At 41.0% G+C, this 27,780-nt stretch overlaps 1 long non-coding RNA gene across 1 annotated transcript; it reads right to left on the reverse strand.

The window, feature by feature from the left end:
* Positions 1–6,029: 6,029 nt before the first annotated feature.
* On the reverse strand, positions 6,030–10,273 carry LOC142012135 (uncharacterized). Its single transcript, XR_012645271.1, has 3 exons — positions 10,205–10,273; positions 8,836–8,900; positions 6,030–6,090 (listed from the first exon to the last, which is right to left on the reverse strand). It is a non-coding gene; the product is annotated as an uncharacterized LOC142012135 (long non-coding RNA).
* Positions 10,274–27,780: the final 17,507 nt, after the last annotated feature.

Genomic DNA, 27,780 nt, shown 5'->3' on the forward strand with positions numbered 1-27,780 from the left:
ACAAGAAATAATTAGTGCTAATTTGGTTCAACACATATCACATGTGGGGCTTTGGTCTATAAGTGGACTAAGCTCTAGCTGCATCTTATTTGATGTGGGATGGACAGACTGAATGCTCATGTTGCTTTATCCTGGAATGCTTTTAACAAGATAGGATTTAATCCTTATGTTGCTTGTCTGCCACCCATGCAATTAAGGTGGCATGAAGGTGAATTAGTATTGGCTGATTAATACTTAGCTCTTAGATAGAGCTTTTCTGTATGTAGATCTGAAAGCATTGTACAGATAATGTAAATGCTGTTATCACAATATTGCAGTGGTAGAAATTGCAGGAGAGAAGTGAAATGATTTGCCCAATGCCATCCTGCAGGTCAGAAACAGAGCCAGGAATAGAACTTCTGTCTCCTGAGTCCCAGCCAGTGTCTGAGCCACTCAATCATACTGTCTCTTTAATGGAAAAGAGCCACCTTTGAAAAACCAGATAGAGACAATGCTGGAATGCTGGGCTGCAGAAAGCCGCTGGAGGGTGAAATTCATGAGGGTGATGACGTTGTCTTGTCATACAGCAGCCTGGGATTCAGGGTTGGATTGAAGCAACACAGGGGCTCTATGTCCATTTCAGGTACTGATTTATTGTGCATGTCTCACTCTCCATCTGTAAAATATGGCAATACTATCTACCTATCTCACAGGGTTGCGGTAAGGTTTAATAAATGAAAAGGCACTATAATTACAAAGTGTTCATGACATGCACAGAGAAGTGATTTTACTGTCACCCAGCTACCAAAAACTCTTTCCTCTTTCTTTGGCTGACTAAAAAGTCTTCATTTTGAACATTTCGATCCTGTCAGTCCTCTCACCAGTTGAGCTGGATACATGCCACATTAGACTGCACTGAAGAGGATAGCTCCAGTCTCTGAAAGCCATCTCTTGTAGGACACTTTAGGTACGTTCAACTCAGCAGCAATGGAAACAGTGACTGTCTGGAGCCTGCACTTACAAAAAGCTGCTCCATATTAATCTACAAGATTTGTAATCTTACCCTGGAAGATGATTTCACTTGTTCTGTTTGGAGCAATTTTGTGACTCTCCTCTCAAAGGGATTGCAGGTGGCATGAGCTAAGAAGGGGCTACTCATCCTATGCGCACAAGAGTTTGTAGTTTGGCACAGGAGTTCAGTTTAGATTCCTATAAGCCTGTGATCTTAATTGCGACATGCCTCTTAAATGTGCCAGGGATTTAGTCATTTGAAACAAAATAGGGGTAAAGAATAGCTCTCAATGAGGAAGAAGAGGAGAATGAGAAACACAAATATGGCAAGACAGCTTACATTCTTTTGGATCTGTATTAATGGAGTTGAGCAATAATGAGACAGGAGGCTGTGTTAGGTCTTCTGTAGGTGTTAAAGCATATGGAGACCCATTGTGACTCGTGAGGTCTGCCCAGTGGGGGTTCTGCATGTCTTGCCTCCTTTTGATTTCCTTTGTCATAGCTAGTGCCCCAAAGCAGAGTGCAGTCTCTGCATGCCCAAGACAGGCACTAGTATCAGAGAGGTAGCCATGTTAGTCTGTATCTTCAAAAACAAGAAGAAATCCTGCGGCACCTTACAGACTAACACATATTTTGGAGCATAAGCTTGCGTGGGCAAAGCCCTGCTTCATCATGCATCTGATGAAGCGGGTCTTTGCCCCCAAAAGCTTATGCTCCAAAATACTTGTTAGTCTATAAGGTGCCACAGGACTTGTTGTTGTTTTTGAGGACAGGGATGGTAACAGTGGTAGGGTGATTCACAAGAAGATGATGGAGGATCCTTGTCACTTTCTCCTATTTGCACATCATATGCAGGAGCTGACACCCCAGCATGGCCTGTGGTTTGCAGCCTGTGAGCTGGCATTCAGCTGTACAGCCAGCAAGCTTCAACTCTCTTGTAACTATTTTTAAAGGTCTGATTTTCCAAAAGTTAGGCACATGTCCAGCAGGCCTCCTGCATTATTTACAATGGCCATAATTGCATGTACACACACATACTTCCTTTGTGGGAGCAAATGGCAGCTTCTACTGCTGTCTATTTGTACTGGCAAACATCCAATTTATACATTACCACACTAACTGGGATAAACAATAAGGTATGCAGGGGCGTGTATACTTTAGTGCTCGACTTTTTTGAAAAAATGAAGGCCAGGTCCTTAGGTGGCATAGCTTGGTGTAGCTCCCTTGAAATAAAAAGCTCCATCAGATTTACACCACCTGAGGTCCTGCTGCCCCGTCTTGGCCGTACAGCAGAGAGTAACTCAATCAAAAGCAAATGATGTTATAAAATAAAGCATCGGAGTTACATGATTGAATGTTTGCTTTTCTGCAACGTTGTCAGTGAAGCTCTCCTCAGATGCAAGGCATGTGGAACTCAACTTCACCTGCTTATTTAACTAGAACTGAGAATTTGAAGAGTGAAATCTTCACTGAATACTAGCAGCTAAATTACGCCTCATTGATGGAAATAATCACACACTTTGTCTCTCTGTATGGGTTGGGGCTTGCTTTTTCCAGCATCAGAACATTTATTTGTAAAACCGATTCTCTTGTTATTGTCGAAAAGAGAGATTTCCAGGAGCGTGGTTGACAGGTCGGACAAAGGGCCTTGTTCTGTAATAAAATTATTGTGCAGGTGTTCTACAGTTTTCCCTGGAGCATTTGTACATGCCAAGTGAACTATGCTTGGGCCTGAATCACCCCCGCCCCACTGAATTATTGCCACAGAAGTCTAGGAGAGAGCACTTTGTACTGGTGTTTAGTACGAGAACAAAAATAGGCAGGGGTGGAGGGGAAATATTTTTTGCTCCTTAAAGGGACTGTATCTATTTATTACGTTAAAAGCTGGTTCTATTTTTGGCAGTAACAAAATAGACTCAACTTCAAATCTGCAATACAGCGTGTGGATAAGCATCATAGCATAGCTGAAGAAATCTAGTACCGCCATGCATATACAGGGGCATGTCAAAACATTGCACAGATGGCAGCAGCATATTAGTCATAGACTGAAGCTGTTTCTCCCATTTATTTCTTCTCCCTCCTTGAGAGTTATTCTTCTCCCTTGTTTTGTTCCAAGTGGCTAGATCCCAGAGTTGGCGCAGTTAGGAATTCCTCTAAGATTAGTAAGGTGACCAGACAGCAAATGTGAAAAATTGGGACTTTTTTTCCCCTAGTGGGTGGGTGGAAAGGTTGCGATAGCTACCTATATAAGTCCCTAATATTTATTTATTTATTTATTCTTGTGTATGAGAAAAGAATCAGGTCTGGTCTGTTTATCATGGGAAGTGACGTAGGTTTGTTCGGAAGGTGGCAAGCTATGGTGAGATAGGTTATTAAAGGGTAATAAAGTTCAAAAACCTTGTAACCTGAGAAAGCACTTAAAATCCTAATTATCAACACATAAAATGGAAAATATGTGCTAGGAAGACAAAGGGATGTTAGTGTTAGGCACTGGTACATCGTCAAAGCTCTGTGCTGGAGAACATGCCTGGTAAGACTGTGGTTTTACCAGTGGCAGTTACAGTTAAGCTACTAGATCATTCTTCATCATCAATAATGTACAGTGCTTATCTAGTAACTTCTTTTGCAAACCATACTCTCAACCCAGTCTCAACTGTCCTGTATGAGTATTTATCCTGAAAGTAAGGGCCAGTCCCACTATATGAATTCTCGGATCATAATGACCACTGTCATTGGTCATGATGCACAAAGATAATCAATGTGGCAATATACAGTCCACGTCACCAGTTATGTCCAATTGTTTTGGGGCGGACAATAAGGGAAGGTATTATACACCTATACAGATAGGAAATAGACTATTTTTCACAAAGTTGCCAGGAACTAGCCCTGATAAAGTGAGTCAGGAACTTTCCTCCTTCACTACTTTCACCAAACTAATTCCTCAGAGGATCCCCTCTCCTGAGATGCTCTTTTCAACCGCTACATCTACAAAGCTCTCAACCCTTGTCTGCCTGGAATATGAAAGACTGAGTCCGTGACGTCATTCTGGGCCTTCTGTAGGCCACTAAGGCACAGGATAGAACTCTTCTTCTCTAGGTCGTCAGGTGCACTGACATATTCCATTATTCAAAACAAAAAGCAGTCAAGCAGCACTTTAAAGACTAGCAAAATGGTTTATTAGGTGAGCTTTCGTGGGACAGACCCACTTCTTCAGACCATAGCCAGACCAGAACAGACTCAATATTTAAGGCACAGAGAACCAAAAACAGTAAGCAAGGAGGACAAATCAGAAAAAGATAATCAAGGTGAGCAAATCAGAGAGTGGAGGGGTGGGGGCGAAGGTCAAGAATTAGATTGAGCCAAGTATGCAGACAAGCCCCTATAGTGACTCAGAAAGTTCCCATCACAATGTAAACCATGTGTTAATGTGCCGAATTTGAATATAAAAGCCAGCTCAGATGGCTTTTATATTCAAATTCGGCACATTAACACATGGTTTACATTGTGATGGGAACTTTCTGAGTCACTATAGGGGCTTGTCTGCATACTTGGCTCAGTCTAATTCTTGACCTTCCCCGCCACCCCTCCACTCTCTGATTTGCTCACCTTGATTATCTTTTTCTGATTTGTCCTCCTTGCTTACTGTTTTTGGTTCTCTGTGCCTTAAATATTGAGTCTGTTCTGGTCTGGCTATGGTCTGAAGAAGTGGGTCTGTCCCACGAAAGCTCACCTAATAAACCATTTTGCTAGTCTTTAAAGTGCTACTTGACTGCTTTTTGTTTTGATAGTGTATAGACTAGCACGACTTCCTCTTTGTTACTATCCATTATTCAAGTGTTTCATAAGGATTTCAAGCAGCAACAGATGCTGCAGTCCCCCCCAGCTCCCCCACCAAAAAAAAATCTAACCCAAACCAAAAACAAAACAAAAAACACCTCTGCTGTTTCAAGAATGTCACTTCAGCACAGTGTAGGTGAGGTGACCTAACAGTAATAGAGTATAAAATCCTTAGCTGGCGTTTGTAGTCACTGCAAGGTTGGCATCGTTTCTAGCATTGCCTTCTGCCTGGCACAACCTACTGAGTAATGTGCTTCTCTCCAAGAAATTTTAATAGCCTGGTTTCTACAGTAAATACTCAAGGGGATAGGGTATAAACCGATCCATGATCCAATTTGTTATAGAAGAAGCTGTCCATTACTGCTTTCTATACCCATGTTCATCATCTACTTACAATAGGAGCCTTACCTTCTTCAGCTAGTGAACTCTGTGGAATAACTGGTGTCTAAATATTTGTTAAAAATGCAGTTTTGGGCTGTCCAAAACTATTCAAAAATTCAAGTCAATGCAGTTGACTAGTTTCGGATTAAAAAGAGAGGGGAAAAGTCAAAACAGTCAAATGTTTTGGTCTAATATTTTCAATATTTTGACATAAGGGATACATCTACACTTGCCCCCTTTGAAATGCTGCAGCTACATGGCATGCTGGCACTTCGAAGTTGTCACGGGGGAGAATTAGCCTAATGAAGTGCTACATATGCATTGCAGCACCTCATTACTGATCTCCCATCACCCTGATTACCATGCCCCCTTCGAAGGGGGCAAGTGGAGAAGTAGTCAAGGTGTTTCTTCAAATTTAGCTAGATATACTTAAAGAAACCCTCCAAACGATGAAAAAAAACTCATACCTGATATGAAATGGGAAAAAATGAAAATGGTTTGTTCACAGTCAAATAAAACATTGTTTGACACAAACTTGTGACTTTTTAATTTCAGTGAAGGAAAAACCCATTCAGGATCTATGAAAACTACATTTTTCCTTCAGATTTTTATCCTGTCAGCTGTACCTTTGATATCTACAGGGAAAAGAACTATCCATAGATAAAGTTACCACTTACTTGTTGAATACAATAATGTCAAAAGCCTGTGATTCAGTTTGTTTAGCTGGCAAACTAAACATGCAGAAGTGAGTATTTGACAACTCTGAGTAATCTTGGCAAATCTTTATGAAAAAAAATAAGTGTTCACTAGATTTGATCAATCAGAATCAGATCACCCTCTGACGACAGAAATTCATTGGGCTAGACAGTCCTGAGGTTCATACTGAAAAGGAACAAAATACATCAGGCTAGATATTACAAGCACACAGAAAAGCAATTTGGCCCACATGCAATGATTGCAAAGGAGGCAGCTTCATAATAAAGGTCAAGCAACCAGGGTCCTCAGAGTGAAAGAATGGCAGACAGCATAGAGGCTAGTTTACAGCAAAATGGCCAACCCAATTTTCTATTTGAGGAATGCCAGCAAAGAGAATAGAAGGAAGCACTCCCATAGAAGGGACTTCCAGAAGGATTAGGGGAGACTGATTCCTCACACAACAAGGAGATGGGGATATATTTGTGAAACACAAATAAGCTGTGGTCAAAGGGTATTTGATTATTAGAAATGTTGATAGGTAGGTGGTAACCACGCAAGATATCTGGTGACTTCTCATGTGGGGCTGGACAAACTTCCTGACCCTACGAGCTACATATGATGATTTCCCAAAATTTGAGAGTTGGGGCACAGGGCTTCAGCCCTGTGGGAGGTACCTGCCAGGACCTGGGGCTTCAGCCCAGCTCCTGCGGAATCTTCAGTTGCTGGCAAGCACACCCCACAGGACTGAAGCTCCTAGGCCCCCTCCCTGCTGGGCAAAAGCCCCTACCCCACCACCCTACTGCAAGGCAGAAGTCCTAGGGTGGAGAATGGGAGGGAGGTGTGTGTGTGTGTCTGTGTCTAGAACAGGTGTGGCCATCTGTTATAGACAGAGAATGGTTTGGTGGAGTCTGGGGTTATGCTTCACAGTGGTACCAATGATATAGTGAGGTGCATGACAGAGGTCCTGGAAGCAAAATGTAGGTGATTAGGCAAGGGCTTAAGTTCAGGATTGATGGGGTAATTGTCTGTGATGTGTTTCTTATCGAATATGAAGGGCTAATCAAGAAGAAAAATAAGACCTCTGTACGGTTGAGCAGATGGTGGAAAGTGGAGTATTTTAAACTGATTTGGCTCTGAGGAACTTTTGGGCACAAACAATGGACAAGAGAGGGAGATTACATAACTAGAAAAAGGGAGAAAGTTAAACATGCACTTACAAAAATTCAGGTGGAACAACGAAACGTGCTAGGCATTAATAGCAGTATTAATTCAATAGTAAAGGATAGAACAGCTATTGCTGTTGCATTGGAAGAGGTATTGATCTATACCTATAATATTCTATCTTCTACAATTCTTTTAGCATGTCTACAAAACGGGGTAAAGGACTAGCTTAAATAATTTACTTGGAATTTGACAAAGTTTCTGTAATGAAGATTGAAAGAGCAACACGCTCTGTCGACAGAGTGCACCCGACTGCCTGGCCCTCTCTTGACAAAATGGCTGACCAGAAGCTCTGCAAATAGGGCTGCCCAAAGAACCGGAAGCCCTGTCTGTTGACAAATGGGCCCCGTAGTATCTACATTGCTATTTTGTTGACAGAACCCTGTTGAGAGAGGCATTACACCTCTCTCTGTTCAGGTACAATGCTGCCGAGGGATGTGCTAGGTTTTGTCAACAAAATGTTGACAAAGCGCATGTTGCGTGTAGACACTCCCCAGTTTTTCCAGGAAAAATCTCTTGTGCAGACATAGCCAACAGGAATTGTTAATATTCTTGGACTACTTACAACAAAATCTGTAACAGTTCAGATAAACGGAATGATCCACCCATTAGTGTGTAGAGATCTTGAGACAGGCTCAGAACACGTCAGCATTACTCAGAGAAAAAAAAAACAAAAAAAAGAACCGGGAGGGTTCATTGGATGGTGATATGGTTGTACTGCACCACCTCAGTGTCCCTAGCCTGGCAAGTCAGCATCCAAGCCCCAGACTTGACCACTGTTGAATAAGCTAGCCATTTATATTCTTCCTACACGCACATTTGTGCTGCGCTGTTGCATGGCCTGGAGCAAGTCACTGCCCCCTCTCAACTTAGTTTCCTTATCTGTCAAAGGAGGGTAACATTATCTGCCTCAGAAGTCCATTGTGGAGATGCAAAAGTTTGTGCAGTCCTTCATATCTGTATAGTACAGTGGGCCTGATCAAATGCCAGTCAGTCCCAATGGAAAACTGCCACCCTTAATCCCACCCATGGGAACTGAATCAGGCTGTGTTCCAATGTCATGGACAATTAATCTTGTGTGATTTTAAATAAGGATTATGGACAAAAAATTGACAAAAAGTATCAAAATGTTGAATTTTGGAATCATACAAAAGTTTAACTTTTCTGACAAATTTGATTTAGTATATTTTTATTTTAAAGAGAAATTTTTGGCTAAAGAAAGATTAAATTACGTAGGACATTAAACTACATGAGGAAATAAATTCTATGCTCAGTCACCACAGTATAATTCAGGTTACTCCACCCAAATCAGGGAGTTACTCTGGATTTAGGCTGGAGTAGTTGAGGAAAAGAGTTACCCTGGAGCTTTGGAAAACATACTGAATATTAAAAAGAGGAATCTGAAAATCGCTTAAGTGGTGAAAATGTTTTTTGGACCAATTGCTAAGTTTACAAATAGGAACACACATTCCACGTAAGGATATATTTTAGTAATCATATTTACCAACTTTATAGTACAACAGATGTTTCCAATAAATTAAGCATTCACAAACACTATATTATCATAAAATAGTTTTCTTCTTATACAGCCTTGCGAAACCCAGCCTTCACTTTCAACCTCAGCTTCATGATTAATCATTACTTCAGTGGTCATTTTTCATGGTTCACTGTTCAGCAATAAATCCAGAGGAAAATGACTGAGGTACTTACTATTGCATCCGACAATATGCAAGGCTGAAAGAATGGGCGAGCGACAGCTGAAGACAGCCTGCCCACTGGAAGTTGAAAAAAGAATAATGAATTCTGAAGACTTAAAAAAAAAACAACAACCCAAGTTCACATGACAAGACTGCATGAATGGGAAGGCTCACATGTCATTTCTTTGGTATAAATAGTAAACAGCTGCAGCTAAATGGTTTATCCATTAAAAGACAATTATTGTTAGCTCAAGGTTAAGAGTCCTGCAAAAGACAAGTCCAGCTACTGGAAAACTGTGAAATATTCTCTGGGCATCTGCTGACACAGTCAAGAAGTGAATTATATGACACAAAGTAGGCTTCATAGCTTAAGAGACGAAATTTGAGTAATAACAAGGATTTGGTGGAGAGTGCAAGTTATTGTTGATTGCTGATTCCCACTAAAAGACCCTCTAATTCCGTAGTGTTTACTTACTCCAAGACCCACTGGCTTCAGTTCGCCATTTGTATGAATATGTGCTACTCAGATGGTAATGGTGAAAAGCAAGGTTCTGTGTACATTGTGTGTTCAGTCAATTCAGGGTATGTGAAAATGCTGTCTTCAATAGTGATCTAAACCTGCATTTCTTGTTTATCCAAATCTCCCTTTAAATTCATGGGAAGGCTTAATGTATTTTTTTCTTAGTCTGTTTAGACTTAATGGGATTCTAGGCTGCACAAACTGGCCCAGTTTGACAGACATATGCAAATAACTGTATTGCAAGGCACAGACTTCCTATTTTGTTCAAACATGCCTTGTTTTCATCCTCTTCCAGCACAGGCACGTTACCGACAATTTGTATTTGATTTGACACTATTTGGAGGATGACAGTATCCTGGCAGAACAGCAAATTTGAGCATTAGCTGCTTCCAGGCCCTTGGTTGTATTGACTGCCCCACTTTTTATGTGGAACTGAGGCCTGTGTCTTGCAAATTGCCCACTGCTCTCAGTTTAATGGGATTAAGCCTCTGGTGTAGAGAACAGTTGCTTCTACCACAGAAATTTAAATTGTTTGCATGGGTCTAACTTGAAGCTATGTCACAATAAATTTGCATAATTTGGTTAATTAACTAACAGAACAGCATGAATGAATGATCCATTATTTCAACTTATGAATAAATATCTGCTTAATTTTAAGTGTAGAAAAGGTTGCCTGGAGCTCCTGCAGGCTGTTTTGAGCTCTTTTGGCAAACTGACCTGCCTTCTGCTTGAAAATAATACCTTATTTGATGTTTAAAATCTGCCCAATTATAAAAGTGTCAGGGCAAACATAATACGACAACTGAATTGCTAAAAACACAAGTAAACAAAAATATTCTCCATATTCCTTAAGTATAATTACCTTCTATTACCCCAGGCAAAAGGCTGAGAGAACAGATAGATCCTGAACAGTCAACAACCAGATGGTCAGTAAATCTGGGCCCTCTTAAACTAGCTCCAGAGTTGAGGTCCCACCTCTGAGAACTTTCTTTCACTGTCCGCAGATGTTCAAATTAGGGGATTCTTTGCCTGAGTGCTGTAGCTGATCTCATTCCTCTCTGGAACATAGGGACAGAGGCAGTGTCTCATATAAACAGGACCCACTCGACTTAGGATAAGTCTGTTCTGCAGTTGGGAGGAATTACTGTGCTAGGTTTGATGTAGCTTGAGTAACTCTAGCAGTGAAGCTGCAGTTGCACCGGTGGCTGCACAGGCTAGCTCTGCCTCGTCCGGGATCCCGTCTTGTAGCCACTACCTATGCTGCTATACCTAGTCTTGTAGCCATTATCTATGCTGCTGTGGCTTCACTGCTATTGTGACCCATGCCAACTTTGATCTAACAGTCGGGGTGGGGAACCTTTTTTTATGTGGGCCATTGACCCACAGAAAAATCACTTGGGGGCCACACAAAAGTGAGAAAATGCAAAGCCACTCATCTCACTCAACTGTATCTGGGGGGCTTTCCTTACACTCCAGTCCTGTGCCAACATTTGGAGATTTGCTGCAGACCAGATCAAAGTAAGCTGAGGACTAGATCCGGTTCGTGGGCCAAAGATGCCCCACCTCAATATAGCTAATCAAAGCTAATTCTGGTATATTTACATCAAAGCTAATCCTAAGAATTAAACCCACAAGCAGGAACAAAGTCTTGAAATGTGCTGGATTTGAATTAATGAGTGAGTGTTGCTAACCTTTTGTGGCTGCCCACAACAACAATAAAGGATCTATTATCAGAAGCTAAAGGAAGTTCCCCTTTACCTTAGGAGAAAGGGCCTGTGGTTGGAGGGGTGGGGGGGTGTTCCATTTTGAGCTTCTAGTGTCTGAGACAACATGATTTATATAGTACAGTATATTTGTCCTTGTGTAAAATAGGAATAACTCCAATGTAGCCAGTAGTATTGTACTAGTATTGCAATAGTGTAAAACTGCTGCATGTTTAGAAGGGAACTGGATCCTGTGCCCAGCAGCAGCAGCACGTGCTTTCACTTCAAGCTGTAGAAATTGAGTAATGCGCTTGCTGTGCCTACTAGCGCCAAGCAGGTGAATAGCCACATGTTTTACAAGCTAAAGCTTCCAACTGACTTTTGACAGTAGCCCCATGCAGAGAATATTGTACCAATCTATTCTGGAGTTCACAACAAACAGGGATAAGTGTGCTGTAGTCCAGGTCCAAGGGAAACAGTTAAAATGCTTAGCCAGCTGCAGATGGAAAAATGTGCTTTTCATGTAGCCTGCTCAGAAGGCTGAATAATTTATTAGTGCATCACACACTATTATTTGAAACTCTGCCACTTGTGAAAGAAATCTGTTAAATTATAACCAGGACCCATTAACGAACTATTCCAAATACTGAAAGCAGACAAGCCATTGCATGTCAGCCAACTTGTATGTATAGTGACTTTGAATGCATTATCTCCAATGACTTGTTGCGGAAGCAACACATCACCATAATGCAAAAATATTTTCCTTTCCATTCATTGCTCTACTGAACAAGCTATAGATTTACCTTTCATGCTGTTGACATCGCGGTACAGTGATATTAGTGCTTGATGCAAATTTTGCTATTTATGGTCTACTGGAAGAGCGTATCAGAAGTCAGGACATGAAAACCTTCATGTCACTGCTGGAAGCTGGATATTCTGAGGCTGCCACAAGTGCCTACTGCGAACCATTTTGATACCAGCTTGTCTGGGGCTACATGGTGGCGTCATTCCTGTGGCCATGGTGGATTTAAATTGGGTTTATAGTACACATGAAATCTCATCTCAGTCTGAGCCTTACTGGAATCTTTTGTCCCTAGAATCTGTACATTGGCAGAAGTGGGTTAAGGAATAAAATCCTACTGCTGGGAATCAGAGAGTGCAGGGGAGAGAAGAGATAGTGCTTCAGAGCTGTTAGGGTACTACTGGGGCCCTGGCATTCTCCCCCACCAAGATCCACAACAGATAGAAAGACACCACACAGTTTGATGTAAGGGGAAGGAAATAAACTGTGTGTGTGGTAGGGTGGAGGAGTGGGTAAATGATTTCCCTTGTCTAATGATTTTTTGGGGGCTGGGGAATATCACAACTTCATGACATTTCCTCTTCCTACGCTCCCATCTTAAGGGTTTCTCAAAAGAGAGACTGCAACTTCACCTGACCTTTATGCACGGCACACAGAAGGTGATAGAAAAAGCCATGGCTCCTTGTGCCCTTTCACCTGTGCATCACCATGAGATTTCAGTACAATTTGGCCCACAGGAAGTCATTTGTAAAAACAAAAGCATATATACACCAAAAGCTTGTAGACTGAGAAAATACATAAAAAATGGATTTAAATTATAGCTACCAACACATTACATTTAAATGTCCTTAAACAACAGCTAGAAAAACTCTTTTGGGCCACTGACCCACAGGAAAAAAAAATCCATCAGGAGATGTGCATAAGTGAGAAGATGAAACTAAAAAGTCACCCAACTGACCTGGCTTCCAACTGAGATTCTGACCTCAAGGTGCTGGGGCTGTACTTGGGCTGTAGTCCTGTGGTGGGACGCCCAGGCTCAGAGACTTGCCATGGGGGGGAAGCCCCAAACCTCATTGAGAGCCAGATCAAAGTAAGCTGGGCACTGGACCCAGCCCATGAGCTGTAGGTTCCCCAATCCTACCTTAAACATTAAAGAGCTTAATGGTGTGATTGTTAGCACCTGATGAATAAAATTATGCTATTTTAGCTGATATTTTGTCCTGGATACAGAATATTAAAATAAAAAGCAAATTCTTTCCTGGTGTTTGAAAACAAGTCATTCCAACCAGCCGAATGCGCTGCCAAACCTCTGATTTATTTTGGGGTATATTTAATATTGCTGGAGATAGTCATACTGGTCACAATTCAGTGGTGTTCTATCTCAGGCTACTGTACTTTAGTATCCCATCACATCAGCCAACTCCCACATTTGGACGCCTTTCTGTAAAGATAGAGACAAGCTTCCAAAGTGTCCTAGAAGAGGCACCTACAAAATTGGCACATGCAGCAGCTGTATAAGCAAAAGCTGCATTTGAAATGCATTTTGCAGGGCTAAAACAGGCTCTTGTGCTTGCACACATAAACACTTAATGGCCCATGTTAATATACACTTGGGGCCCGCTTAGCCTCTCACAATAGTTTTACACAGACTTAAATGTGGACTTTCTGGAACTTACCTACCCCAGAGTAAATCAGGAATAAGAGGGGGATCAAGCCCTTCACTCACATCATGTACACATTTCGGTTTTACATGTGACTTAAGCACCAGTCTACGAAAATTTGACTCACTAGGCACAGTGAGGTAAAGTCCATGTTATAGTAAACTTTAGTTATATTTCTGGTGTGTGTAAGTGAAGGAGTTTCTTTACAGCCACTCTATGGATTAAGACAGAGTTGCTTTACAGCCATTTTTTGGACCCTACTACTCTGTCCAGCTGTTTAGGCTCTTGCTGGCTTGAGGATTGGGAACAGCCTTATATGTAACCTATACCCAAATCTTGCAGCTAGCCCCTCCCTTTACAGTGGTCCAAATGAAGAATCTTGAACACCTTTATCTCTTAGGGACACTGAGGGATTTTCTTGGAGCTGATGTATAACCCACACACTTCTGAGACACACTGTTGGAGGTTATGGACCTGACTCCAGCATGGTGAAAAATCAGGAGTAAGTCAGTGTACTTACCTTCAGATGATACCAGTGTGAATGAGCACAGATTCAGGCCAGTGTGTCCAGTCAAGAATCCTAGATATCCTTTAACACTGTACCCTTATCCAGAAAGCCCTGCCTCAGGACCAGAGGAAAAAGCTTCTCATTTCCCACTCCCAAGTTATGCAGTCTGCACTCTTGCTTGTTGTTGGACAACATGGTAACAACACCGCTTTGCAGGGTTTTTGGCTGGGCAGCTTGTCCAGAATGCAGCAGCAGATACTAGACTGAGCAGTGAGGAGCATTTTAGCCTCCACATTCTTCACAGCAACAGCTGACTTCACATTGGCTCTGTCGGCTCCTCATACAGCGTTGACATCTCACACTTGAGTCCTGTTGTGCTAGGTGTCTACTCTCATCCTTTAGCAGCCTCACCATTACCTTTCAGGTCATGAGACAATCATTTCTTGGCCACAGAACTTTGACAGCCGTCCTTGGACAACCAGGTCAATTTACCTTTTTGTAAAACACATTGGCTGCATCTACACTGGAAGCATCTGTCCACAGAAGTTACTGTTGGATGAGATGTTCTGACAAAATTTCTGTTGACAGAATGCGTCTACACATAAAAGCAGATCGATCTGATCCATTCTGTAGACAAAAGAGACACCCCCCCAGGAGTGTCTTCACCTTTTTGTCAACAGTTTCTGTTGACAAAATGCATTTTGTGTGCAGATACTCTGCAAGTTTTGCCAGGAAAACTCTAGTGTAGATATAGCTATTGAGTCGCTTATTTCAAAATGTTAGGACCACTGCAAGAGTCCTACTTATTTCTTAGCTCTTTTCTCGTCATCTTGGATGTGACTTTTTTAAGTTTTAAAATTAAAAAATGTTCTAACTGTATTAATTTTTTAGAAGTGCACAATACCCTAAGCACCTTGTTTGTTCAAATGAGATCACATCTCTATTTACTGATAAGAAGCATTAAGTTATTTAAAGATAGTGCTCAGTTGCTTCCCAGATGGGACATAAAACTATGTGTAACCTAGGAGTTCCATCTTTTGCTATTTATAAAGCACAAAGAAGGAAAAAATAGAATCATGTTTTTCTATCAGTGATCTTGGAGGTGCTCAGAGAAGCAACAATTTGGGAGGTGAAAATACATTCAGATAAGTTAACAAGCTCACATTTTGTCTGTAAAGTATATTTTGCTCTTATGAAAGATTTTCATGAAAGGATGACTTTGCACTTGAAGAGAAGATTCTAAATAGCAGTTTTGAGTTAGCTGGTAGGTGAAACAAATATACAACACTTTCTGTTTTTCCATCACCGGCTCTTAAATCATTTCACCATACCTGGTTGTGATTTGCAGTGCTGAGAAAAGCAAACTCTTCTTTCGCAAAAATGCCATTTTATAATGAAAAAACACGGTTTTCCTATATTTTGGCACCTTTTGGTTGTTTAGCTAAAAAATTGTCATCTTTGACACTTTCAATATAAACCCGGCCCCACTGAAATCAGTGACAACCCTCTCCCCGCTATTTCACTTTGAAGGATCAAGGATGGCAGCTTTTTATTTGTATGCCCACTGACATGGGTCTTGTGTCAAAGTGAGACTTTCAGTGTAACTTTACACTGAAAAAGGTGTGAATGTTTCCTGAAAATTTGACTGAAGATTTGAAAGTGAGGATATGCAAGTACTGCATAGAAGGAACATGTTGATCTTTAAGGTCATAGGAGGCTATTACATCAAGATGTTATGGTCTGGACAAAAATTATATTCAGTCATGTTGTTGCCACAAGTTTCAGTGTTAAACACTTGAGCCAAAGACCAATGTAGACAATAAAAAGATTCTCAGTGACTTTTTAGATCAGGCCTTAAGTGGGAACAAAAAAACCCCCAAAATTCCACATTTAAAGAAATAAAGTAATTTTCTACTTGTAATTGGGATTAAAGTTGGCCATTTTGAGACTGCTACAGTCTGTAATTATGATCTATAAACAATCAAAGGCTACTACAGGAAAAAGGAAAGTAGGGAGTTTAGGGAGGTTGTTTTTCCTCATTTGTCTATAGCCCAGCATAAAGACAATAATGAAGGGAAACAACTTTGTTTTTATTATTATGGCTAAGATGCTTGTAATAAATTATGGAAGAAAAAAGATTTAGGAATAATTGACTGAGAAAACAAATGTCAGTTAAAGTAAACACAGCCAATTCTATTGAACGTATTTGCAAAAATGTCAAAGGAGTTGAGTTGTTTTCTTTCACAATATTTGTATTGGTATAAAGGGACTGTGGTTTAATTAAATTTTTCCACCGAGACTAGGTATTCCACTAGATGTCACTTTGAGACCCTGCTAAAATGAAGAACAGCAATCTGATTAAAGGATGCAACATCTCATCGTGGAGATTAATGTTCAGAAAGATGGTTCTATTTCTCTTGCCACAGAAGTACCAGCATAAATCAGACATACTGAGGCTGATCTAAGCCATGTCTACACGTGCACGCTATTTCGAAGTAGCGGCGCCAACTTCGAAATAGCGCCCGTCACGGCTACACGTGTTGGACGCTATTTCGAAGTTGAAATCGACGTTAGGCAGCGAGACGTCGAAGTCGCTAACCCCATGAGGGGATGGGAATAGCGCTCTACTTCGACGTTCAACGATGTGTAGACGATCTGCGTCCTGCAACATCGAAATAGCGGGGTCCTCCATGGCGGCCATCAGCTGGGGGGTTGAGAGACGCTCTCTCTCCAGCCCTTGTGGGGCTCTATGGTCACCGTGTGCAGCAGCCCGTAGGCCAGGGCTTCTGGCTGCTGCTGCTGCAGCTGGGGATCCATGCTGCATGCACAGGGTCTGCAACTAGTTGTCGGCTCTGTGTATCTTGCGCTGTTTAGTGAAAGTGTGTCTGGGAGGGGCCCTTTAAGGGAGCGACTTGCTGTTGAGTCCGCCCTGTGACCCTGTCTGCAGCTGTGCCTGGCACCCTTATTTCGATGTGTGCTACTTTGGTGTGTAGACGTTCCCTCGCAGGGCCTATTTCGATGTGGTGCTGCGCAACGTCGAAGTTGAACATCGACGTTGCCAGCCCTGGAGGACGTGTAGACGTTATTCATCGAAATAGGCTACTTCAATGTAGGGTTCACGTGTAGACGTAGCCCTAATGGTATAGCAGTCTGCCAGGAACATAGTTGCAATCCAGAAACATTTAATGCCACTGTTAACATAGATCATTTAACTCAGGGAAACTTTCTACATTTCTGTAACGGGATCATATAAATTAAATCTACAAACATTTGATGCAATTCACTCCCATGCTCCCAGCATAAAGCCCATTGACTCCAATTTTGTTCAGAAAACAGTGTGGGAGTTGGGGAAGAGCAGAAGAAATTCACCTCTGTAACTTAAAAGTAGATGCTGGTACTTCAGGCTGGTGTGTGGCATATTTGGGTCACAGCCACGTAAGTGCTGATTCAGTAGCCTGCCTGCACTCATCCACCCTTTGCATCCATAAGTGCTGATTCAGTAGTCTTCCTGTACTTATCCACCCTTTGCATCTTTTTATTTGGACCAGCTGAAAAACAGGCCTTTCTGTCGTACAGGAGACATGTGACCCTCACATAGGCACTCTGACATTCCTGTCCCTTGAGAGAGAGGTGAGATAGCAGCAGTAGTCTCTAAATAAGACTGAATGCCTCCATCTGGGTTCAAATCCCAAATAAAACAGACAATGTCCGTAATCATGGTTTCCTTAGGTGATATTTTTGGGTGCTGAAGCGGAAAGTGAAATATAGTTATCCCCTTCTTTTCAAACCGGGTGGAAGGAGAATGGGATGAGACAGACATATGCCAGTAAGGCAATGAATGAGTCCTCATAATGCCAAAAAAAAGTCTACCTCTTGGAGCCCAGTCCAAAAATGCTTTATATTTAATAAGAAAAAAACATTCTGGCATGTGTATTTCTGTTTGAAGCATGCACCTACACTCAGCTGTTGTAATCACACAGACTAGCCAGCTGGGACTGAAATGTCTAGAAGTTTTTAAAAAACCCAGAAAATACAAGGAAAGAAATATGCCTGTGCATTAAACACCCTCAGCCCCAGCCACTGCCAACCATGTCTCTTTCCAAAACTCCAGCAAGCTGCATAATGTTTGTGTGGTAAACAAGCAGCAGCTTTTGCACCTCTGCACATTTGTTTACTGAACAGATGAAGACAATGGAGCTCAATTAAAAGTAGATTAGCCACACATGTACCAAAGGAATGTGTACTTAACTGCCTGGGGTGAATCTGGATGCAGTGAAATCCCCTGAAGAAGCTCTTTTGGCATGTCCCCATAGGCTTTATTGGCATCACATCCAGGTTCAGTGGTGGTTACAGAGCCTCTAGAATGTGTTAAATTGATTATATACTAACTGAAGGGCAGATGTCACGAACACAAGTCTGCTTCAACTGTGGAGATGAACAGGTAGATTATAATGGGAATGGAAGCATCAGTTGAGGAGTTCTTTTCAATTATTGTTTGACAATGCACATTATGTGCCACTGATCTTGTTGGAAACTCCCTTTCTGGTACTGAAAGTAAAGCTGACACAAGGGAATGAAGGACATAGTCAGTTGTACAATCAATGCAGAGAATTTCCTGAAGGAGTTTCCATTGTTGACTTTTGAAAAAGGATAGAGCAAAAGTTGGAAATGTATATCATGGGGAATGTATGAACAGATAGAGAAGAGTAACAAACATGCTTAAAGGTCTAGATAACCTGACTGGTGAGCAAGATTGTATTTAGTCTGCTCTTAATCTTTTTTCCAGACATGTTAAAAATTTTCAAGCACATAAAGTGTTACTTCAAATGAGGAGGGAGAAAAATTGCTCTCCTTAACCTCTGATGATAGGACTAGAAGCAATGGTCTTAAATTGCAACAAGGTGGGGTATAGGTTTGACATCAGGAAAAAACTTCCTGTTGGGGTGGTTAAGCACTGGAACTAAATGCCCAGGGAAGTTCTGGAATATCCATCATTGGAGATTTTTTATGAGCATTTTAGACAAACAGCTGTCAGAAATGCCATGAGTACAGGGGACTGGATTATATAACCACTCAAGGTTCCTTCCAGTCCTATCACTGTAATGTACATTCTATGTGAGTTTTAAGGTTTCCTTTCAACTTTTTGGTTCTTGCCTGAGGTAAGTTGTTTTTCCACAAATAAATTTACTAAAACATAAGTTTACTCAGAGCTATTAAGGCTACTATAATCTGCAAAGATATTGGGCCAAGTTAGCTTTGCCAAAAAGCTGTATTAAACCCTGGCAAACATTTAACAATAAGTAAAAGCAGAGCTCAAATCAAACCAAACCCATGAGTTCCAAACAAATCTTGAGTTTGGAGCACTCAGAATGCAGAAGTCATATCAGAATTTTGCATATACATCCCAACTTTACAATGAGTTGAACCTTAAATCTTCTAGTATTACCAAAGTGAAATAGATTTAGGAGCAGTTGCTGAATTTTTACTTACAAGAGCTGGTCAAAAGGTTCTAATGGATTTTCCCCATTTCATATCACTTTCTATGATTTTAACTATAATTTATATACAAATAATTTTTTAAAAACCATTTGCTAACTGAAAACCCATAAATGAAAAATTCAGAAAACAATTTCAATTAATGTATTGCTTAAAATGCAGAACATATCTATGTTGAGTTTCTTACAAAAAGCTTTTTTTAAAGTTCATGTTTCATCCATAAAACTTTGTGTGAAAATTTACAGGTATTTTATCTACCTTCTTGCCTCCTGTGAGAAGCTTGGGATCCTAAGTATTATTAGGCACAATAGCACTGTGATCCTGCAGGAAGGGTAACGTTCTTACTATTTGGTTTCATAGAAAAAAACTTTTTGGTCTTTTGAAGACAATAATATTGCTGGTCATGCTGGGAATTAGCTCTTAGCCCCTCTTCTGGTAGTAGCTCACCTCTGTCACTTCTGGTCCAGACTCGTATTCCCTCACGGATCAAGGCATCCTCTTCAAGGTAAAGCCCTCTGGCCATGCCTCACTCTGTTCTGACCCCTTCTGGGGGACCTGCAGTCCTTAGTCCTTTCATTTTCCACAGTGGCAAGTTGCAGTCTATACTGGCCATTTCCTTCAATGGCAAGTGGGGACAAAATAGGAGGGACCCTACCACTCCATGTCCCAAACTAGGGACCTGCTAGGTGGCAGCCACACACACACTTTCCCTCCCTTCAACCCCCACCATGTTTCCCTGAGCTACTTCCTCATAGTCTCTATAACCTCATTTGCCGTTGTGTCAGAATCTCAGCCTGGAGTGCCTCCTTGCTCCCACTGTTCCTGCACAGCATTGCTCTGTCCAGGGTGCTAGCAATTCCCTCAGCCCTTCAGGGTACCAGTTCCAGCTCCCTAGAGGGAACTGACTTCTCTGCCATACAACCCTCTTTATATATGGGCTTGCTTTGTCCTGATTGGATGCCTCCCCCAGGGCTTCTTTTAACTCTTTCACCACCAGTGGGGGTAGACACCCCATCACACTATGCATGTCTTTAATTTGCAGCAGTAGTCAAACCATAGTTCAATTAAGTAGTTCACACAATAGCCCTATAAAATCATTTTTAATTTGTCCACAACAGATGGATTAGCTGAATCAGAGATATTAAGTGATTCCCCAGTTTCATAGAACAAGTCAGTGGTGGAGTTGGGAATACAAATCAGGAATTCTGCCTCTTCTATTCATCTCCCTTTTCTCATGAGTGTTAAAACAAATATGGGACCTTCATTTCTGCTGCTGTGTTTTTTTTTAAATGGCTGTTAGTGGTTGTTTTGACACCTGCCCAGAAGTAGGATACTTCACTTGCTTTTGTCTCTGGGGAGCTAACATCTGGCTGATTCCCCAGTTCAGAGACTTTCACCAGATCCTGTTCTTTTCCCTGATATCTCACATGGCATGCTTTACATACAATATCACAATTATATACAAAATGAGGAATAGGGGGGTCACAAGGTTCTCCTCCAAAGTATGGAGCATCACAAGACCTATCACATAAGATTATGATCCTTTACATATGCTTTGCACATAGCTTCTCTCAGTATATATAAATAATGAAAACTAATGCTCCTTATGGCTGATTAGGAGACATTGTGGATCATAGGGACACATTCGCGGAAGCTTTTATTTTTTTTTCAAAATAGTATCATGTTCATGTACTTACCTGAATAAGATCCCAATCCTAGAAAGACTTACAAATGCGAGTAATTCTATATACAGTAATAGTTCCACTGAATTATTACTCAGATGGGTAAGTATTTGCAGACTCCAGGCTGAGACACAGGGAAATTGTCTGAATGTAAGTCATAGTTTCGCAGGGACAGAAAGACCCTTTACCTTGCTGTTGTGTCTTTTCAACTCAAAGATGACAAACATTTATTAATATAATATGTTTAATATGAGTGTTATGGGAATAAACAAATAAAATTTGTTGATTTAATTCACTCTCCTTGGAGCAGAGACCTCCAGCTGTTTTTACTTTATTGCATGACAAGATATAAAAACAAAATGCTCACTTGATAAAAACCATACCACATGTTACATTACCTATTAATTTTTCTGTTTTGTTCTAAATGTAAGTGATTTTAAGTGAAAAGCACAGGGCCAAAAGAAGAATGGTCTTATGGAGAAGGCAGCTTCTTGTATGGCTTTAACTTTCTTAGCTTCCTAACATAGCTCCTTTTCTATTGCATGCTCTGAACTGAAATGAAAGGTTCCTCCTTGGATGTAACATAAGGGATTTGATGGGGACTGCTGGATTGAGATTTGGGATCCACACGGCTCCCTGGCACATCAACACCCACCCCTGACCCCTGCCCTGGCTCCTCTCCTTGGCTCTAAGCGGGCCCTCCTGTTTCCTCTGCTGGGGAGGGAAGGTGCTGCTCAGAGGTAAGCTCTCATTGCCACTGCTGACAGTGGAGCTTCTTCCTGCTGCCTGACCCAGAGGCATGGAGAGTCAGTAGCAGCAGCCAGGGCTTGGTTCTGAGTGGCACCTCCCCTCCACACCATGGTCTGGCTGTGGCAGCTGCTCCTACCTCCTCCCCTCACCCACAGACGGAGGCAGCCCAGCTCCACCTGGCCCTGCCTCCCTTACCACTCCACCTGAGCTGTCCACAGCAACCTCCCACAAGTCTTCCTGGGCACCGGACAGACCAGTGAGAGAGAGGGTCCCAGACAGAGTGGGAGGCTCTGGGAAGGCTGGGGCTGGCCACACAGCTCTCTGACTCTTCTCCCTGGGAAGAGAGGGGGGTTGGTGAGCATAGCAACAGGGAGCACAGCCCCCTAGTACTATATATAAGTAAATCTGATGCACATTATATATGCCATCATGAATTATATATAATGTTTATATTATATCCAGAAAACACACACACTCCAAGACATGCAAAATTATGCATGACATACATAGAATGCCTCATTCCAGAAGGGAAGAATTCAACGAATAGAATTAATCAAGAGGAACGTGGAAATAATCACATATCTGGGCTAACTACAAAAAAAAAATCCCACGAGTTTAAACTTTCAAGATAGATCACTGTCTCCCCTTTATTTTGTGCTCTCTCCACATTACTTTTTAATTTATACTATATACATGCCTATTACATTTATATGTGTGTATAGTGATTAGATTTGGTCATGTTATACTCATTGTTGACCTGTTTTCATTAATCCAGGCAGAAAATCTGTCTGCTACAGCTAACATCTTTCTTTTGCAAATATAAGCTTACCTGCACACAGGACAATCCTTCAAAGATGAATTAATATAATCAAAATATAGTGAGTTTTAAAAACTAATTAGCAACAAAGCCTCCTGCCCTTCTCTTATTTGGAAGTGTTTTTGTGTTGCAAGTTTGCACTAATTTACCTGACCTTCTCACTTCCCCATCTTCAATGGACACTAAGGAATGATCCCGTCAAAACACATATATAGGGCTTTTCATAAACACAAAACTAAGCATGTGCATAAATCTTTGATGGATTGGGGCCTAACATATTATAGAGGTTACCCTGTTACCCGTCAGAATGTAGGTGTGCTCACGCACAGCTGGGGTTTAGAATACCAACAGGCCTGCGAACAGGATAGGGGGCACTTGAGTTGCTGCAGCACCATTGCTGTGTGTGGTTGGTGAGTGGCGAGAGGGCTCAGCACTGCAGACCGGGTGATGTTGAGGTTCGAATGCCTTAAGCCCCTCCACTTCCACACTTATCGCCACCCCTTCTGGAGCATGGAGCTGGGCCCCCCTCCCACCTTGCCCCAGGGCCCATGGTGGCTGTTGGCGCTGCTGAATAAGTATAAAAAATATGCATCTTTCTAAAAACTTGAAAGGAATTTTTGTTCAAGTCTCACCAAGAGGAAAATATTGTATTTCGGTAATTAAGTACAATTACTATAACTCTGGCTTTTAACGTGGCTCTTATCTTTCTTCCTACAGGAGTCACAACATAAGAATAGCCTCAAGATATCCAGTCCATTTCTATTTAGGATGGATTATCTTCCTAAATGATGCATTATGATGATCTTTTTCAGTGTTGCTGAGAAAAGAATAAATTTTTGATTTGTAATAAACCATAATACTGTCAAATGCACACACAAAATAACACTCCAGTTTGGTCTTTCACTACCGGTCAATTTAATTAAGACACTTTAATCAAACTCCTCTACAGGTATAGTAAGAATTAATCTTGCCAACATACCTGAAAATGAGCAAGCTGTCTGTTTTTTTTTTCATTTAACTTTTTAAAGAGCATGCATAAATAAAGCAAAATATCATCTACACCTTGGCTAATTACCAGATTTAAATCCTGAAGCTTTACAAAGTCACAAAATAACACCTCGCAAACTTACAAATGTTCCCTAGGGTATATAGCTAATTTTTTTCTATGAGATGTAATGTGGCATATACATTTACCTGGGCCTTAAAAATGGCAAGAAAATCTCAGCCTGAAAGCATATTTTATGTTAAAAATGAAGAGCTCCTTTCTGAATGGAATTCCCATTTATATTTAAGCATCTGTACGCACTGATTTCAAGGCAAATTCCATGTAGTACCTACTGCTCAGGCCCTAAAACATGAGATTGTAGGGAAAGTTGTATAAAACTAAAATTCCCAGAATGCTGCTGTTTTTGGTCAAATAAAACTCAAAATCACTGCAATCTGGAACATAACTAATTCTTAATAAACTATTTTAATTTGACAATATATTTATCTGTTAAAAGGTGACACTCTGCATGCACTTCAGCTACTTTTCAAAATAATTTTTTTTAACATTCAGCGCCACTTTAGCATACCGCCGGCCGGGGCACTTTGAAAGTGACACATTTCACTCATGTGCGGCTTGTCTACATGGGGTCCTTTTCGAAAGGACCCTGCAAACATTGAAATCCCCTTATCACTACTTTTAAATCTGCCTGCCAACCTTAAACAAATTCTCACCAGCAACTATAGACCACAGCACAGTAACTCTGAACCTGGAACCAATTCCTGCAACAAACCTTGCTGCCAACTCTGCTCACATATCTACAGCAGCGATATCATCACAGTACCTAACATCAACCATACCATCAGGGGCTCCTTTACTTGCACATCTGCTAATATAGTATATGCCATTATGTGCCAGCAATGCCCCACTGCAATTTACGTTGGCCAAACTGGACAGTCTCTATGTAAAAGAATAAGTGGACATAAATCAGACATCAGGAATAGTAACATACATAAACATGTAGGAGAAGACTTCAATCCCCCTGGACACTCAGTAACAGATTTAAAAGTAGCAGTCCTACAACAAAAAAATTTCAAAAATAAAATGGAGAGAGAAATTTCTGAGCTGCAATTCATTTACAAATTTGACTCCATCAACCACGAATTAAACAGAGACTGCGAGTGGTTAGCCCCTTACAAAAGCAGTTTCTATATTATGGAAGTTCACACCTCCACATTAGAATCTGACCATGGGCCACATTATATTATATTATATTAGTATAATCACTGTGGCTTGCTGTATGAAGAGGACTCTTCTAAGGATTCAGGAAGCTGGCATACAAAGTCAAATAAAGCCCTTGTTAATAATGTCCCGGAGGCAAGACCAGGTTCAGCAAGTCTGAGTATTGGACAGCTTTAGTAAAAGCCTCATTAAGGACTTGTGATTTTGAATGTTATGTACGTATGTGGACTATAACCTACATTAGGTTTAAACCACAATTGTATCAAAATGTAACGCCTGTAACCTTAGGCATGACTATGACAATAATAGGAACAATGTTAATGCATCCCATGTTACTTTTACATTTACAGCTCCACAAACCATATAGTATATATAACATTGTATTCTTTCCCTGCTTGATGGTGGAAGGTGGACTAAAGAAAGTTACTCTTTTAATTAAATAAAGGTAAAAAAACTCATGAAGAAGTGGATTATCACTTTTCATTTCGTCTTCCAAGACAAATAAATAGTCCAGAGCAAACATCAATCACAGAGCACATAAAAAGATAGGAACATGCTTAAGAATAAAGTCTGAAGTCAAACTGGGCTCAGCTACTTTGGGCCAGGTCCAGCCTTTTTTTCAGCTATATGTGTTGATTTGCTTATTCTGAGCATAGTGTGTGTATAATTGAAACACACTAAACAAAAGGGAACAAATAAAGATGCAGATTTGCACAACCTTAAACTCTGGGGGATAGCTATTCATCAGAAGGTAATTTCACACCTGATACTCCATACATTCAGAAATTTTAATTTTAAAGTGATTTTTATCTTAATTGCATAGATTAACTATAATTTGCACCTAGTTATAATTCTATGGCCGCACTACATGGGCAGCTTCTGTTGACAAAACTGGGCTTCTGTAGACAAAACTGGCATAACGTTTACACGGTTAAAATGCTCTGTTGAGAATTTGTCGACAAAACTCAGCTATTCAGCTGGCAGCGTTATACCCTCCCCGATCAAGTACAGTGTCTCTGTTGACAGTGTTTTGTCAGAGTGCCTGTGTAGACACTTCTGTCAACAGAGAGGGCTTCCGGTTCCCTGTGCAGCCCAGTTTGCAAAGTGTCTGGTCACCCATTCTGTCAAGAGAGGACAGGGCAGCCTGGCTGCTCTCTGTTGACGGAACGGCCTGCTCTTTCAAGCTGCTTTTATGTGTAGATGTGATCTGTCGACAGAGGTACTGCCGAGGTTTTGACAGTGACCTCTGTCAACAGAGGCTGCCTGTGTAGATGTGGTCCATAAATTTTAATTTACAGGAGCATATAGAGACTCCAGTCAGGGACTGAATGGTCACTGTGCTACAGATTATTGTACATGCATGGAATTGCATTGGTTGTCAAAACCCAACAGCAGGTCTTTTCAAGTAAGCTACTTTTAAGAGCTGACTCATCACATTGTCTTTTCAGGTATGCCCCCTTAAACTACATATTGTGTGTTAAGAAACATAGGTTTCCAGTATGTTTTCATAGCATTCTTTGTCTGTTAAATGTACATGAATATTTATTACTCTTCCATTTTTTTCCTTATAATGATTGTTACTGCCCCTTTGTCTGTGCTGTTTTACAGATTTAATTTGGAAATCAGTGTTGTTTGCAAGGGATCAGCTGTTATAAGTCACAGTACACATCATCCTAAGAACAACTGAATACGAGATTAATGTACTCATTTTTTCTCTCTCTTCCTCTGTTGACTATGCCAATGTCCACTGAAGATGTGTGAGTTACCTTCCTAGAATGGGAGCTAACTCCACAGATTGAGGGAGGACTTGAGTACAGCTCAACCAGTGGAAAAAGTGGCTAAATGTGGGCTTGAAGCCAGGCTTGTAGTAGTTTAAAAGGTCAAAAGAGGAATTTATTCTTATATTTTTTACTATATACATGCATCACACACACAAAAGCTCTAAAAAGCTAGAAAATGTCAGAATTAAGTTTGCCTGTTCAACTTTAATTTGTCCCCCTGATATGCATGTATTACAATACCATCTGTAGTTACCTGGTCACATACCATATTTCAGTGGTATTTTATAAGTTAAGTCAAAGGAATCTCCCTGAAACTAGCAAAATCTTACAGAAAAAATTAAGTACTATCATTTACATATTCAAGTCCATAACTACCCTCTCTCCTCCATGCTTCAAGGACATTAAGGTTGCAAAATACTTAGAAGTCAGAAATATCCAAACTAAGGTTGCTGAGCTACCTCTACACTAGCCCCTTCCTTTCGGAATTGGCACAGTAATGAGTGAGTTGGAAAGATGCTAATGTGGCAGTGTCATGAATATGCATAATGGTGGCCATATGTGATTCAAAAGTGCTGCTTTTGAATCTCGCACTGCTGGTGTAGATGGGGCCTTTCGAAAGGACCCCTCTGACTTTGACAGCTCCTTCTTCCTATTTGGTTTAAGGAAGAAGGGGCTTTCAGAGTCTGCGGGGTCCTTTCAAAAGACCCCAGTCCACACGGGCAGTGTGTTATTTGAAACCGGCACTTTTGAATCATGCGTGGCCACCATTATGCTAACGATGTGCTGCATATTCATGTCAGTGCCTCATTAGCATTTTCCCAACTTGCTCATTACCATGCCCCTTCTGAAAGGAAAGAGCTAGTGTAGACGTAGCCCTTGTGTTCTAACTGTGGTCTCTCGTGTTATGATGCAGTCTTTACCAGTATGGACTATTGCTTTATTCACAGTGCAAGTTGACTGTTGAGCAGTAAGCGAGGCAGTGTGTAGTAGATATTTTTGCTTTCATGGTTT

Source organism: Carettochelys insculpta, chromosome 4, assembly GCF_033958435.1.
Source record: "Carettochelys insculpta isolate YL-2023 chromosome 4, ASM3395843v1, whole genome shotgun sequence".
In the NCBI taxonomy this organism is placed as follows: Eukaryota; Metazoa; Chordata; order Testudines; family Carettochelyidae; genus Carettochelys; species Carettochelys insculpta.